The 15022-nt window shown below is 47.8% G+C and overlaps 1 protein-coding gene across 1 annotated transcript in view; it reads right to left on the reverse strand.

Moving 5' to 3' along the window:
* LOC147021231 (uncharacterized) overlaps positions 1–15022 on the reverse strand; it is a 67005-nt gene that overhangs the window by 48098 nt on the left and 3885 nt on the right.

A 15022-nucleotide genomic window follows, 5' to 3' on the forward strand; every position in this document is an offset into this window, starting at 1 on the left:
ATGTTGATTGTGCAGGAACACGAACTCCCCCAACTGAACCCAGAGCCCGAAATGGGCGCGGCAGCGGCAGAGGCCGCGGTGTATGACACCTCCCCTTCCCCTCTCCACCAAAACCTCCCGATCCGTGCCGAATTGGCTCAGCCGAGTGCACTCGAAATGATTTTGCAAGCCATAAACGAAATGAAAAGGAAAATAGATGGACATACGCAACAAATGAACGAAATGGAAAAGAAAATGGAAACGAACACAAACAAAATGGAAGAAATGCGAGGTGAGACGCAGAACATGGGCCGAAGCCTGCAGACGGGCATGAAGGCAATAACGAGGGAGCTCAAAATGGCGCCGCCACGTGTGGGAGCGAACGAGCTCGGGGGTAGTGCAATGGTTGTCAGGCCCGCAAGGGAAGCGGGTGAGGACAAATTAATTCGGGGGATGTGTGAGACGAGACACGTGGAGGTAACAACGACGGAGAAAGTGACGGTGACACGGAGGGAAAAACTAAGTGGGGAGACCGAAACGTGTGAGACGAGACACGAGGTGACGACAAAGGAAATAAAAATAGTGGAGACAAGGGAGGTAACGGGTGAAGAGGTGACTGAGTTGGCAGAGACACGAGAGATAGAGGGTGAATTGGACGGGATTCAAGACGAGCACACACACACAGAGGTAGTGGAGGATAATGGGGGTGAGCTCGCAGAACGTGTAGGGACCCGGTGCGAGCAGTTGGATAGCCTCCTCCAGGAACGAGGGGAGGGAGTATGCTCCCTTGAAGCGAGTCACGACCAGGTGGGTTCGGTCGTGCTTCGCGGAGTTGAGGGGACGGGTGCTGTGGACATGCGCACGGAGAGCTTCAGGGGTATAGAGGCCCCCGAAACCCTTGGGGTGGCACAAATCCCCAGTGTGGTTGTCCCGGCGTGTGTGGTGCAAGGTGTGAGTGCACCCCCGTGTGTGGAAGCGACCCTGTGTGTGAGTCGTGTGGTGGCGAGTGTGCCGGAGTGCGTGCTTCCCAGCACGCCGTGTGTGAGTGAAACACCGTGGGTGAGTGCCCCCGCGTGTGTGGATGAGGCACCGCGGGCGAGTGCCCCCGCGTGTGTGAGTGGTATGGTGTGTGCAAGGGAAACGGCACGAGTGAGTGAGCGGCCAAGTGTAAGGAGGGAGACAGCGTGTGTAAGGTCGCTGTGTGCGAGGGAGATGTCGGTCGGCATGCGGGAACATGCAGCCGCGTCTCCCGGGGTGAGTTTAATGGAGTGCAGTCTGGGCGTCGTAACACGCAGGTGTGCGTGATTTGAATGGCGACGACAACGACAATTGAGAGACAAAGGCCGGGTAGCGGCTGTAGTTGGAACGGGCATCGCGCCGGGTTGACCCAGCAGCAAGTGCGAGGTTCGTGCCGTGCAACGCACGAGGCCGCCACGTGCTCAGCTGCGAGAGTGAAGCCCGGTCCGGAAACGCCAGCGGTGAATGTTGCCGATCCCGCGACGGACAAAGTTTAGGCAGGATTTCGGATTCGGACCGGACGGGTTCTCCACGCGATCGTGTGTGTTAAGCTCCAAAGGGCAAGGCACATGTGTTCGCGTGGGGAACCCCTCAAGACGTGAGGCTTGTGTTTTTTTTTTATGCGCCGGGTGACATCATGGCTGCGTGTATGGTTGGAATCCGGCAGGAGGGTGACTCCCTGCCGGATGGTACCGTCCAAGAGGGACGAGGGACGCGAACAGCTGCCATGACGTCACGCCACAGGTGCGTGGCTGTGAATTGCCACGCTGGTGCGCAGGTTGCGAGTTGCCGCGCTGGTGCTGCGCAATTTAAAAAAAAAAAAGCAAGCCTCGCTTTCGGGTGAACAGGATTCCTGGGCAAGGGGTGGATGATCCCCTTGGGCAGGGCACAGGATGACACGAGCTAGGGGGAAGGGTTAGCTTAGCTCGACCGGCTTCATGGGGCAGGGGTAAGTCCTCATGGGGCCCGTGGAATGGATTAGGTAGAGGGATTGTAGCTAGATTTAGGTGGGGAAAATGATTTATTGAGGATTTGAGGACAAAGACAGACTTTGGATGTGTAGCGGGGACGTAGCTTAGCTACGTAGGTTAAAAGGAACGTGCTATAGTTTAAGGGATGACGTGGGAGCACGAGTTAGTTAGGGGTGCAGATAGAAGGATGGCAGAGTTCAGCGGTGTGTGTTGAAGAGTTGGTGGGTTGTGTGGAGACATGATGAGTGAGTGAGGCCAGCGGGCCTGGGTGTATGGAGCGATTGTGGAATGCATGGTGCGATGAGTGATTGGGGGGAGGAGTGACTACCTCCCAAGGGACCCCGTGGTCAGTGTAGAGTAAGTTAGTGGGTTAGTTAAATTGACAAAATGGAAGTCGTTTTGTTGTTGGTGGGGAAGTAGGCTCGATACCCATTTGGAGGGGTGCAGGAGCCCTGTTGACGGATGGGGAGCGTGGTTGCGAAAGGTGAGTATCGCTGAGTGGGTACCCCGGGCATCAGGCTAGTCGGCCGCGGTAGGCCAAGGGCCCATGGGGGGCCGGGATAGCGTAGTGGGCATGGGTGCGCCCGCATGATGCGGGGGCCCAGGGCGCCGTTAGCCGCGTGGGCAGTGTTGTGGGCACGGGTGACCCTCGGAAAGGGGCCCGGGAAGCCAGCGTGCCACGTGAGCGTTTCAGGGGAGTCGCCAGGGAGGGCACTCCACGGTGTTTAGGGAGCTGGTATGCTCGGAGGCAGTGTAGTGCCCGGGGGTGCCATCGTCGGAGAATCGGCAGAGGGTCGTGCCTGCCAAGGGGAGCCACGCGTCCCAGCCATGAGACCGTGTGAGGGCACGGGAAGAAAATTGGGGGGCGAGGCCCGAAATTGTAAGGACACCAACACAGGCGACGGGAATCTGGGTTGATAGAACCAATAGTTTAAGCGACAGGCGCTTGTTGAAAGCCCGGGGGTAGTTCAACAGTAAAATGGATAGGGTAGATTAGGAAGTGTACCCCTCCGCACCATCCATCCCTTCGCTCACGTTGTGGGCCACTGGACCCACTTGGGGTTAGATCGCTGAAGTCTGGGGAGGCCATCCTGAGGCTTCGTTGGGCCTCGACACAGGACGCCAGCTCTCCCTTGTTCCCCTCCGGAAAGGGAACGTAGGGGTTGGGAGTAGGCTAGGTGATAGGATAGGTTAGCCGAACAAGGACAGTAAAGTGGGTTAGGGGACGATTTATAGTGGGGAAGTAAAAATAAAAACAACAAAAAAATAAGTTGGGGCTAAATTGGTTTTGACAAATTAAGGGAGTGGGTATTGACAGTGACAGACAAAGGCAATAGGTGGGAGGGAGACCGTAGGGTAGGTCCGAGCCCGCCTTCCGAGTGGCCAGCACCACCGCACTCCCTCCACCAACCTCCACTGCAAGGCAAAGGCCGGCCCACTTCATCGGCAGCTGTTGTTTTGCTGCGAGGCCTGTACCGGCCGGATCGTCTGCGGCTGTGCTTCAAGGCCTCTGCCGGCCAGTTCATCTGCTGGCTGTTTTTACTGCAAGGCCTGTGCCGGCCAGTTCGTCTGCCGGCTGTGTTTGCTTGCAACGGCCTTGTTCTGCAGGCTGTGTTTGCCTGCTCACCATTGCCATGCCATGCCCACTGCCCCTGTTCACCAGTCCTGTTCAATTTTGCTTTGCCCCCCCCCCCTTGTTCATTGCCATGTGCGCTAGGATCGTCGGCAAGCCACAAAGACTGTCCTCTTGGCAGCTACAACACGGGCCTGCAGTGGCGGCCCGTGCGCCGGTTCACCGTTGACTGTTGACTTCTTCTTTTTCCTGCAGAGTCCATTGATCCTGGGCCATGGTTTAGTGTAAATTTTGCAAGTTAAGATGTACTGTAAATATGAGTGCGGCCCGGCATGTCTGTCTTAGCGCCGGCAATTTTATTTAAGTCGTCCGTATGAGTGGGTTTGTTTAGTTAGTTACTTAGCCCTCAGGTTATTTATTTTGGGGACACGAATACCATGAATGTCGCACTCAGGGATCCGAAGGTAAAACGTACTTAGGGAGAAGGACACATGATGGCACACGAGAATTTGACGACTCGGGACGAGTCTTTAAAAAGGGGAGGGGGTAGTGTTATGGCTGTGGAAATTCGCAAACCACCATTCAGGTCCCGTAGGTGAGATAACTCGAAGTACATGTGTAGTTAGCCCCAAACCCGGTGTTTAGAGGGAATTTATGTGATTCATTCGGGCTGCGACGCTTTGAGTTTGGCGTTTTTCTGTTCTATCGTTATTTTGAATCAACCGCCATAACCATCAAACCACCACCATAAACCCTCCACCACCTTCACCTCTCTCCTTCTACGGCCATTCCCGCACCACCTGTGAACACTGAGCATCGGGCTGTCTTGGGCTCGTTCAAGCGATACGCACCGAGCCGCGAGTGGAAATAGCGGCCTTTCCGAGGAAGAATTCGGATCAAGAATGCTACACGCCCACTTCTGATCCGTCCAATCAGCAAGCGCGGAGAGGCTTGGCCCCGCCTCCAGGGTGTCCGTGTGAAATCCATATATGCAAATTCTAGGATCAGGGGAGGTTCACGCCAACTTTTCCTCTGTCCAATGGGCGAGCGTGGCTCCGCCCCCGAGCTCATCCTGATCCGGAAATTTGCATGGTTCTCCTGCTGGCCTATAAAACGCCGAGCGCAGAGAGTTTCGTGGCAGAGTCAGTTTTGAAAGCAGAGAGTTTTGGAGCAGAGAGTTGTGGCAGAATCATCGGGCGAAGTGTGGCAGCGGCGGAGTGTGGCAGAGAGTGGAGTCGGGAGGCGAAGGCGTCGAGTTGGGTTCTGCAGTCGGCTGAGGAGAGTTGTGGCAAGAGTCCAAGGAGCTCGGGTCCGAGGCGAGAAGGACGGCGGGAGATCGCTCGCCGCAGGACCCAAGCCAGCCGGCCATTCTCGCTCTCCCAGAGCATCAACAATTCCCCCTTTTCCCCCGCGCGGAGATAGTGCAACCAAGGGGGCCCCGTTCCCACCCCACTCCAAACTTCGGGCCAACTAAACCCGCGAAGAAGCATGGAGTCGGGGCACAGCTACACCGCCACGTCTGTGGCTCGTCCGCCAACGCGCAATCAGGACGCGGGTAGGACCCACCCGGTCTCGCGGGCCTAACCGCTCCTTCAGGTCCCGCGCACATATTGGCCTACAGGCCCGTCCGCCCCCTTGTCTATGAGGGTGGCTTCTTTCCTTTGCTTTTGAGTAAATGTGGGTTGGCACCATGTCTTGTAAAGTAGAACTGTAAAAGTGTTGCCGTGTGTTCGCGTATTCGGTTGTAACTCTGCGTCGTTGTTTCTTTTGTTTACCTGATATAGGTGCATTCTGACTGTTTAGCTGTATATGTTTGCTTTCCGTGTGTCGCGTAATAAATGTGCATTGTGTGAACTGTTTTCCCATTTCGCTTCGTCTTTTCTTCATTGACCCTCCATCCTGCTTCATGTAAAAGGGTTCGTAGTGGGCTTAAAATATCCGATAATTAATCAGAACCGTCGAAGCCGACGATAACACCGCTCGGTCATCCCGATAGCACGGAATGGACCGCTTAAGCGACTCGTGTCCGGAGTCGGCCTGCGGCGAGGAACGATCGCCCGGTCGACCATCCGCGCAGGTACTTAGGTAGATCGAATTTGGCGAGCAACCCTATCCTGCGCGGGTGGGCAATGGGCACGGTCGTGGTGGGGTTAAACCCCCACCCGTGACTGGCTCCCGGCGTTGTTCCGAGAGGGTCACGATGGAATTGTCCGTTCCGGTGGGCGAGGCGGCCGCCATTCGAGTCGAGCGGCCGATCGCACACCGGCGGGCGCGAATTCACAACAATATGTATTTGTATATTGTAATCAGTAAGAAGAGCGCAAGTGAGCAGAATATACGCCCAAACAAGAAGGTATATACAGAATTGTGCTACTACGTGGAAAACGGCAACAACTTCAGATGACTACCGTATGTCGCGACATACCGTCTCCACAGTCTGTACCTATATACCAGATATGAAACATGAAAGTTGAAAACTTTGGGAGTTAGAGTGCAGACAGGAACGGATGGAAAACAGCATCCTGGTTGCCATGGCAACCACTTTAGATGACAAACGCATGTCAAGACATACCGTCTCCACAGTCTGTACCTATGTACCAAATATGAAATGTGAAAGTTGAAAACTTTGGGAATTCGATTGTGGACAGGAACGGATGTAAAACAGCATCCTGGTTGCAATGGCAACCACTTTCGATGATGAACGTATGTCGCAACACACTGACTCCACAGTCTGTACCTATGTACCAAATATGAAATGTGAAAGTTGAAAACTTTGGGAGTTAGAGTGCGGAGAGGAACGGATGGAAAACAGCATCCTGGTTGCCATGGCAACCACTTTAGAAGATGAACCTATGTCGCGACATACCGTTTCCGCAGTCTGTGCCTATTTACCAAATATGAAAAGTGAAAGTTGAAAACTTTGGGAGTTAGAGTGCGGGCAGGAACGGATGGAAAACAGCATCCTGGTTGCCATGGCAACCACTTTAGATGACGAATGTGTGTCGCCACGCACCGTCCCCACAGTCTGTACCGATGTACCAAATATGAAATGTGAAAGTTTAAAACTTTGGGAGTTAGAGTGTGGACAGGAACGGACGGACGGACAGAGACAGACAGACAGACAGACAGACAGACGGACGGAGGATAATAATACGCCCCGACACATATATGTATGTATATATATATATATATATATATATATATATATATATATATATATATATATATATATATATATATATATCTGGTGTATAAAAAATAGTGTGGTAGATAAAAACATTAGAAGGATAACTTGCACCAAAAATTTTAACATTTTCACACTCACGCTCATGCCGGGGGTATCGATATAGCTCTCTGTTCTTCGAACAGGCGATCTAAAAATGCAACAGAACGTCAGATCTATCGGACTACTCAAGACAATTGTGTCACAAGGTGTGTTCTGCACACAAGTTTTCATCATATCCGGACAACGAGATTGCTTCGTTTTATGCGCGGAGAGATACGGCCGATGACATGCGCTGGCCTTGTTTGCGATTTATTCAGCCACGGTGCAACATGTCCGCTGCGCTGCGCTGGTCACGTCACCTCACTAAAATATTTCTGATATCGAGCAGTATGCAAGTCGAATTTACATTATTGAATTACGAATAGCATTTTGTCTAACCAGTTGTTATTGCCAAGTCTTCCTTCAATGTCCTCCCGATCATCATGAACTCCGGGAATTTCATCGCCATTTTCCTTTGCTTGTCCTGCTTCGGGCTCGAACTGGTAAGGCCGTATTTCATTTACAGCTGCCTGAACTTCACCTCCCACGACTACGTTATCCGGCAATTCTCCATCTGATTCAGACCAAAATCCTTCATTTCTCTCACACTCACTGTCGCTACCAGACAAATCAAAGTCCATGTCAACAACCATTATTCAAAACCAAATGTTTGATTTTTTTTTAAGCAGAAATGAACGAAGCGTTTGAGTCGACCAATCGAATGTGGAAACACACAGGAAGCCAATAGAATCACGTAGACCACCAACCCGAGTAATTTACGTGCAGCCTTTGTCGTTCTGCAGATGACGTCATGTCGGTAACGCCCCTTTCAGTATATTTCGGCATAATTTTTAGGGGCGTTCCCAAAGAGGTTTGTCTTTTTAATTTTACATTTTACAGAACGAGTATTGTGAAAAAACTGTCAGATCTGAAATCACGATGAAAAACTCCTCTAGGATACATATATATATATATATATATATATATATATATATATACATATATATATACATATATATATACACACACATATATGCAATTTTAGTACTTTTGGGTGTCATGGGACCTTTAAGTGCTTTTGTTGTACATTATTTGCATTGCTTAGTCGGATAACTATGCCCTTACGTGCTCCCCTCATTCCCCAATTATTGTTGTTAATAAATTCCCCTTTTGTTGAATGTACCAGCTCGTCCTTGTCCTTTCTGCCATTGGTTCGCCACGGTGCGTATTGGGAATGAGGAAGGCCGTTGCCGTAGTTGTACATTTGGACCGGCGCGGCTCTGGTAACTCCGCTCGGTTACGCCGGATCCAAGTCGTTACCTGCAACTCGGATCGGACAGAGTCGGCCGAGGGTGTGGTTCCCCGGTAGTTAGACTGCGTGGGTATTTTGGTATATTGAAATTAGGTAATTGACCCTATCCCACCTGGTCGACCTATTGGCGATCTTCAGTCCGATAAGGGACCCGTGACCTTTCGGATTTATCTGAAAGGTACGACCTAAATTCCGGTGTGTTCGGTGGAGCCGACTCAACTGCTCCCTTGAGCAGTCGTGCTCGCCACTGAGACCCGGCCTCACAACACTATGTCCTCTGAGCAGATCACTACAGCCTGATAGTCATATCTTGCTGCATGAGCAGCATGGAGAAGTAGGTGCCCACCTGCTTCTTCCTGTTGGCACTGAAGAGCTGACTCCTCACTGTCCTGAGCTACGAGACCTGAATCCTGAATAAGATGTCCTGAATAACATGAGCTACGTGCCTAACAATTTTCAAGAAGATATAGCTTATAATAAGAGAGAACCATTAGTTTTAAATGGAATGTTTTCTTCTGTCTTACACCGGTTTCAGAAAAGTTTATTTTGGGATGGGGTTACTAAACGGCGAATAACACACAAAAGGCTACCACCAATGCAATGATATCACATAGTTTCTGACTGTAGAGATGTATACCCTGCCAAAAATTGTGATGAGCATTATTCCCCTCGGATGGTACCGGTGGTCAAAAATTACCGGGTCTGGCTCATGGCCTATGAATGATGTGGTGAGGTGAAGTGAATGACAAAGTATTATGTCAATGGTTCAGTCACATGCGCTACCCAACGCGATGTGCAGTGTTAGACCAAAATCATGGGCAAAAAAAAAAAAGTGTGTATGTGTGTGTGTGGTCACTTATGTTTTTGCACACACTGTCTGATAAATGTAACGGAAAATACATCCTATTCTCCTTTGTAATAACTGGTCGATGGATCAAAGTGCGTGGCACGTGTTGTTAGGCAGTGCGTACAGTTCCTCGTCATTTGTTAGGCAGTGCGTACAGTGCATACAGTGTCATTTGGTGTAGCTATTTTTTTTTGTCCACAAGAGATCGCAGTTTCCCATGTGTGTTTTTTATAGCCATTTTTCCCTGCTGTGCAGGGGTTAGGCTTTTTCTTGAGGCGATGTTTTATGGCCGGATGCCCTTCCTGACGCCAACCCTGGTCGCCTCTTACGACACACAGGGATATGGTATACCTATTCTAACCGGGGCATACACCGGGACCAGTACACTGGTACTCACTTCGCCGACCTCAGATGGATGACAGGCTGAGTCAACCCCCTGGTGTTAATTCAGCAGCCAACGGGTCTTGAACTCAGGACCCTGGGATCCCAAGCCGCCACCCTAACCACTAAGCCAACACCAGGCTTGCAGTTTCCCATGTGTGTGTGATCTGCTTTTATTTAGGATGTTATTTATTTTCATTACAAGCTTGGAGCGGTTATCTTTATATGAATGCGAATGAGACGTTTGTTTGTTTGTGGCGCTACCCCTCTGAGTTCCCTCGGTTAATTGTGACAAACCTTGATAGGATCACCTTCTTTCTTTTCTTTTTTTTTAACCACGATACATCTTACTAGGTGTTTTAAACAGTCATTTTCTCACAATTCATAACTTGCAAACACGCAAGCCACCACCTGTCGCGGGAAAGGGGTGGGTGTCAGGAGGGCGGGGTGGAAGGGGGCATGGGTAAGGAAGGGAGGTGGGATGGGAAGGGGAAAGGGTGGGATGAGTGAAATTTAAACAAAGTTGGTTAAAGAAGTATATTGATTTTAATACAAAAAGGAGAAAAGAAGCAAAAACAGATTTTGAGTAGGACTCTTATAAATTAATGAATAATGCTGTATTTGGAAAGACTATGGAAAATGTTAGGAATCGAGAAAACATAAGACTTGCTACATCTTGGAAGCAGGCTTCAAAGTAAATCAATAGACCAAGTTTTGAACGAGCGGAGGTGTTTTCAGAGAACTTTTGTACTATTCATTTGAAAAAAAAGAGAGTATTGAAATGGATAAACCTATTTATATAGCAATGTCAATTCTGGACTTGTCAAATTCGTTAATGTATAACTATTACTATAATAATTTAAAATCAAAGTATAAGGATAATGTGTCGTTATATATGGATACAGATAGTTTTATATTCAAAATTAAGACAAGTCATGTATATGAGGATATGATTGATAATATTGACATGTATGATACAAGTTATCTGAAGAAGTCTGATAGTATTGTTGCGGAAATGGTCCTTAGTGTGTTATTAAATATAGGATTAGCCCAGATCCCCCATTAAATGCATGTTTAGCCAGGTTTTTCGGTAAATGGACGTTACATGTGTGTCGGGAGATGTAAGAGGCTGTTTAATGTTCGTACAGTGGTGGTGGACCGAAAGGTTCTTCTTCTTCCTTCCACTCTCCGGACAATAGACTCCGACCAGCGCTCTGAGAGGGGGAGTGGCCTAGAGAAGGAAGTGAAACTGAAGGACAGGTGGTGGTGAAACTGAGCGCGCCGAGTCTGCCATTTTTGGCAGTAAGAGAAACTGCCTGCACGTTGAGTCTGCCATTTTGGCAGTGGGAGAGGCCACCTGCAAGTCGAGTCAGGCGATCAACTTTGTGGAAGAGTGGTTTTGGCCGGCGGTGCCTCCTCGGCCACGGACCCAGCCTGCGGAGCCCAACACCTCGATTTGGCCTTGTCTGGTGAAGAGGCCATGCCTGGACTTGTATGCTGGGCCTTGTGAAAAGCCAGCTGGAGCATACCACAGATCTTTCGTCTTGGGCCGTCGACCTAACGCGGGGTGTGAACGCGCCGAGGCTGCGTGCGTGAGGGCTGCGACAAATGGACGACGCCGCCATCTTGCCAAGCCGCATGTTCAAGCTGTGTGCTCAAATCCATTGACATCGGCTTGTCACGAGCCACATTCGTGCTTTTGACACTTTTCCTCTCGTCCATGAAGCATCACCAAGTACTCTGTGTCTTGTCTGCATGCTGTCCATGTCTTGTTTGCCTGTTGTCTAAGGATTATCTCGTTAGGATCCCCTTCAAAACCCGTAGCTCCCTAGTTAAGAATGGGTTATAGATTAATTATAACATTGTCGTAAATGCTTTGCTTGTGTTGTGTTCCCCGATGTGTCTCCAATAAAGCTGGCTGATTCGTATGAAGTTGCCGCTTTGAATTAATTCGTGCTGCGCCGAGGAACGATCCGCTCGATTTGGAGAAAAAAACCAAAATGGTTACAGACTGGCAGAAATCGCTCGGTCTCTGACAAAACCAGTCTGTAACCGGGATCTATTCCCCCAACTGGTAAGGTCCAGGTGTACGTTGGTATCGCGATTCGAGACGCGTGACCCAAGGCCTGTGCCGAACCAGCCAGCGTTATAACCCCAGAGACGGTGGTGGTTAAGTGACGCTGAATATTCAACATTTGGCTGTCGAGAGAAGGGTGCGAAAACCCAAACTGGCTACGGATTGGAGCTGACTTGGGTGGCATTCGAATCCCCCCCCCCGTCGCCGATCCATAACAATTGGTGTCAGAAGTGGGATGAGAATAGATTTGTAGGACACCGATTTAGCAACATCTGGTGTCGTTTGCACCTCCAGCATTGGTTACGAGAGGCGCGCGAAAAAAACAACAAAAAAAAACCGTCGCTCGCAAATTCTGAATTTGCTTTGATTTTATTTTGAGCGGATTGGGTGTAAAACTTCGAAATTATAAAGAAAAATGGAGACACAAAATGGCGCACGGCTCCACCTCAGCGCGACACGAAGCGGGAGTGAGTTACTATAAATAGCGCAACGAACCGCACAGCACGAAGAAAACGTTCTGACCGACCGGTTCGAACCACGTGGACACGGCATGCGCCATGGCAAACGAAGTAGGACGACTACGCATACATTGACGAGCTTCATGCACAATTGGGGGATCCCTGGGAATATGTGGAGTGTGGTGAGAATTATACAGAGGAATTACAAATTAAATTGGACGAGGCACAACGGCACCCAAACGAGGTTCAGGAAGGTTATGTGCACAGGGAATCATACCAATTGGCTGATGCATAGGAATGAATTCGGTGGCTGAAAGAGGACTTAGCCAACAGAGTCGACGAACTATGTGGAGAAAAGAATAAAGTAGAGTGGTTTACCCGTTTGTTGGAACATGAGAAGAGCAAACTGAACAAAAGAATAGAGGAGGAGCAAATAAGTAACTCCTGGGATAGGAAGAGCTTGGAGGAAGAATGGAAAATAAAGCTGGAAAAGGAAAAATGTGAACACGATTTGGAATTGCAAAAACTGAAGGAAGAGGTAAGATCAGGCAATCAGAGAAGAGAAAGCCTAGAAGAGAAGATAAAAACAGGAGAGAAATATCTGGAGCAAAGGAAGGAAGAATTGTTGGGAAAGTCAAGACAGTTCGAGGAACTACAGGGTGAAATGCGGAAAGTAGAGTGGAGTACCCATGAGTTGGAACAAGAGAAGAGCGAACTGAACGAAAGAATAGATAGAGGAAGAGCAAATTAGTAACTCCCGGGATAGGGAGAACTTGGAAGAAGAATGGAAAACAAAGCTGGAAAAGAAAAAACGGGAACACGATTTGGAATTGTAACAACTGAAGGAAAAGGTAAGAACAGGCAATCAGATAAGAGAAAGTCCAGAACAGAAGATAAAATTAGGAGAGAAATATCTGGAACAGGAGATGGAAAGAGGAGATAAAAATCTGAGGAAAAGGAGGGAAGAATTGTTGGAAAAGTCAGCACAGTTTCTGAAATCGGAGTGCAGGGGAAATGAACTGGCACGTGAACTGGAAATTAGCAAGGAATACGCTAAGAGAATGGACTAATTGAGGAAGGAAACATGCGAAAGAGGTGTGGAGATGATCAATAAATTAGGGGAAAGAGCTTCTGAGTTACAAAAACACCAAAATAAAGAGAGGGAATTACAAAACGAGCTGAGGATGTGAAGAGAGGAAAGAAAGAGAACGGAGAATGAAATGTGAAGGAACCACACTGTGCAGATTGAACAGTTAGAAGCCAAAGCAAGGTTGGAGTACGTGGAGTATGTTGGAAGAACATCGAATGAAGCAGGAAAGGGAAATCAATAAATTGAAGGAAATGACGAGATTGGAGAATGAGGAACAAGAGAGACAGTGGGAGAGGAAACAAAAGAACATGAATTTGAAATTGACCAAATAAAGGAGAGAGCAAGGTTGGAGTACGTGAAGATGTTGGAAGAACAACGAATGAAGCAGAAAAGTGAAATCAATAAATTGAAGGAAACGATGAGATTTGAGAATGAGGAGCAAGAGAGACAGTGGGAGAGGAAAAAAAAAAAGAACATGAATTTGAAATTGACTTACTGAAGGAGAGAGCAAGGTTGGAGTATGTGGAGATGGTGAAAGAACAAGGAATGAAGCAGGAAAGGGAAATCAACCAATTGAAGGAAACGACGAGATTGGAGAAGGAAGAACAAGAGAGACAGTGGGAGAGGAAATAAAAAGAACATGAATTTGAAATTGACCAACGAAAGGAGAGAGCAAGGTTGGAGTATGCGGAGATGGAAAAACTCCGGAAAGATAACGAACAACTAAAAAGGCTCGGAGAGGAAGAACGACTAAAATGGAAAAGAAAATGGAGCCAGGAAGTAGAACAGCACAATAATGTGGGATGTGTGGCATCACCACAAGGAGGAATGTTGACGCCGAATATTCAACATTTGGCTGTCGAGAGAAGGGTGCGAAAACCCAAACTGGCTACGGATTGGAGCCGACTTGGGTGGCATTCAAATCTCCCCACCCCGCCGTCACCGATCCATAACAGTACGTTGTGTTCATGAAACAATAAAAAAGGTTATTGGTAAGTTTAAAGATGAATTGGGTGGGAAGGTCATGAGTGAATTTATAGGATTAAGATCAAAGTCTTATGCTTTTATGTATATTGCTAATAATAACATTGAAAGGTGTGATAAGAAGCTAAAGGGAATAAAGAAAAATATAATCAAGGAAACAATAAACGTCAAACATTATTACAACTGTTTAACCTTAAAGAAGGAAGAGTTCAGAAAAATGAATACAATAAGAAGTTATAAACATCAATTATACACAGAAGAGATAAACAAGAAAGAATTGGGAGCTTTTGATGATAAAAGATATATTTTAGAGAATGGAATCAATAGTTTCCCTTATGGATATAAGTATAAGTGTTAAGATATTGGGTTGGGAATTTTAACGGGCTACCGCCATCATATTACTGATTTAAAGATGGAATCAAGCAATAACCAAACCAAAGAGTGGAGATGTAACCAGCCTTGGTATTTAAATGGGCAACATAAAGAATGTGAGAAATATCAAATAAGTCTTATTGAAGAAACTAGTACGTGCCCGTAAAAAAAAAAAAAAAAAATATATATATATATATATATATATATATATATATATATATATATATATTCAAACCGCGAGCAACAAACAACAACAACACAGGCCGTTTCTTCGCTCTCGCGTGCCCGAACGTGCGTGGCCCAGAAGTTTGCATATTATTCGCAGTTACGATTATTCGCAATTTAGTTTTAATACCCAATTATTCAATTAGCGCCAACGCATTTTACCTTTTCGCAATGTCGTGGCAAGGAAAAACAAAAAGAGAAGAGAAGAGAGAGAAAAAAAATTTACTTCCTGGTTCGGAGCATACCAGCACTCTGATGTTACCGAAATTTATGCACCGTCTAATATGAAAACGATCATAACTTGGGGCATTGTGTTAATCTATAAATGCGCATAAGAAATCGAGAAATTATTAGAATACACGAAGTCATCACTCTCCGGAAGCCCGTACGTTGTAACCCGTAATGGGGAACGCGGCTCAGCTTCCCTTCCCCATCGGCCACGTCCACGCAACAACGTGTCTTGTCATTGGT

The sequence above is a fragment of the Eptatretus burgeri genome, chromosome 8 (assembly GCF_056783735.1).
Source record: "Eptatretus burgeri isolate ZD-2024b chromosome 8, Ebu_testis_v1, whole genome shotgun sequence".
In the NCBI taxonomy this organism is placed as follows: domain Eukaryota; kingdom Metazoa; phylum Chordata; class Myxini; order Myxiniformes; family Myxinidae; genus Eptatretus; species Eptatretus burgeri.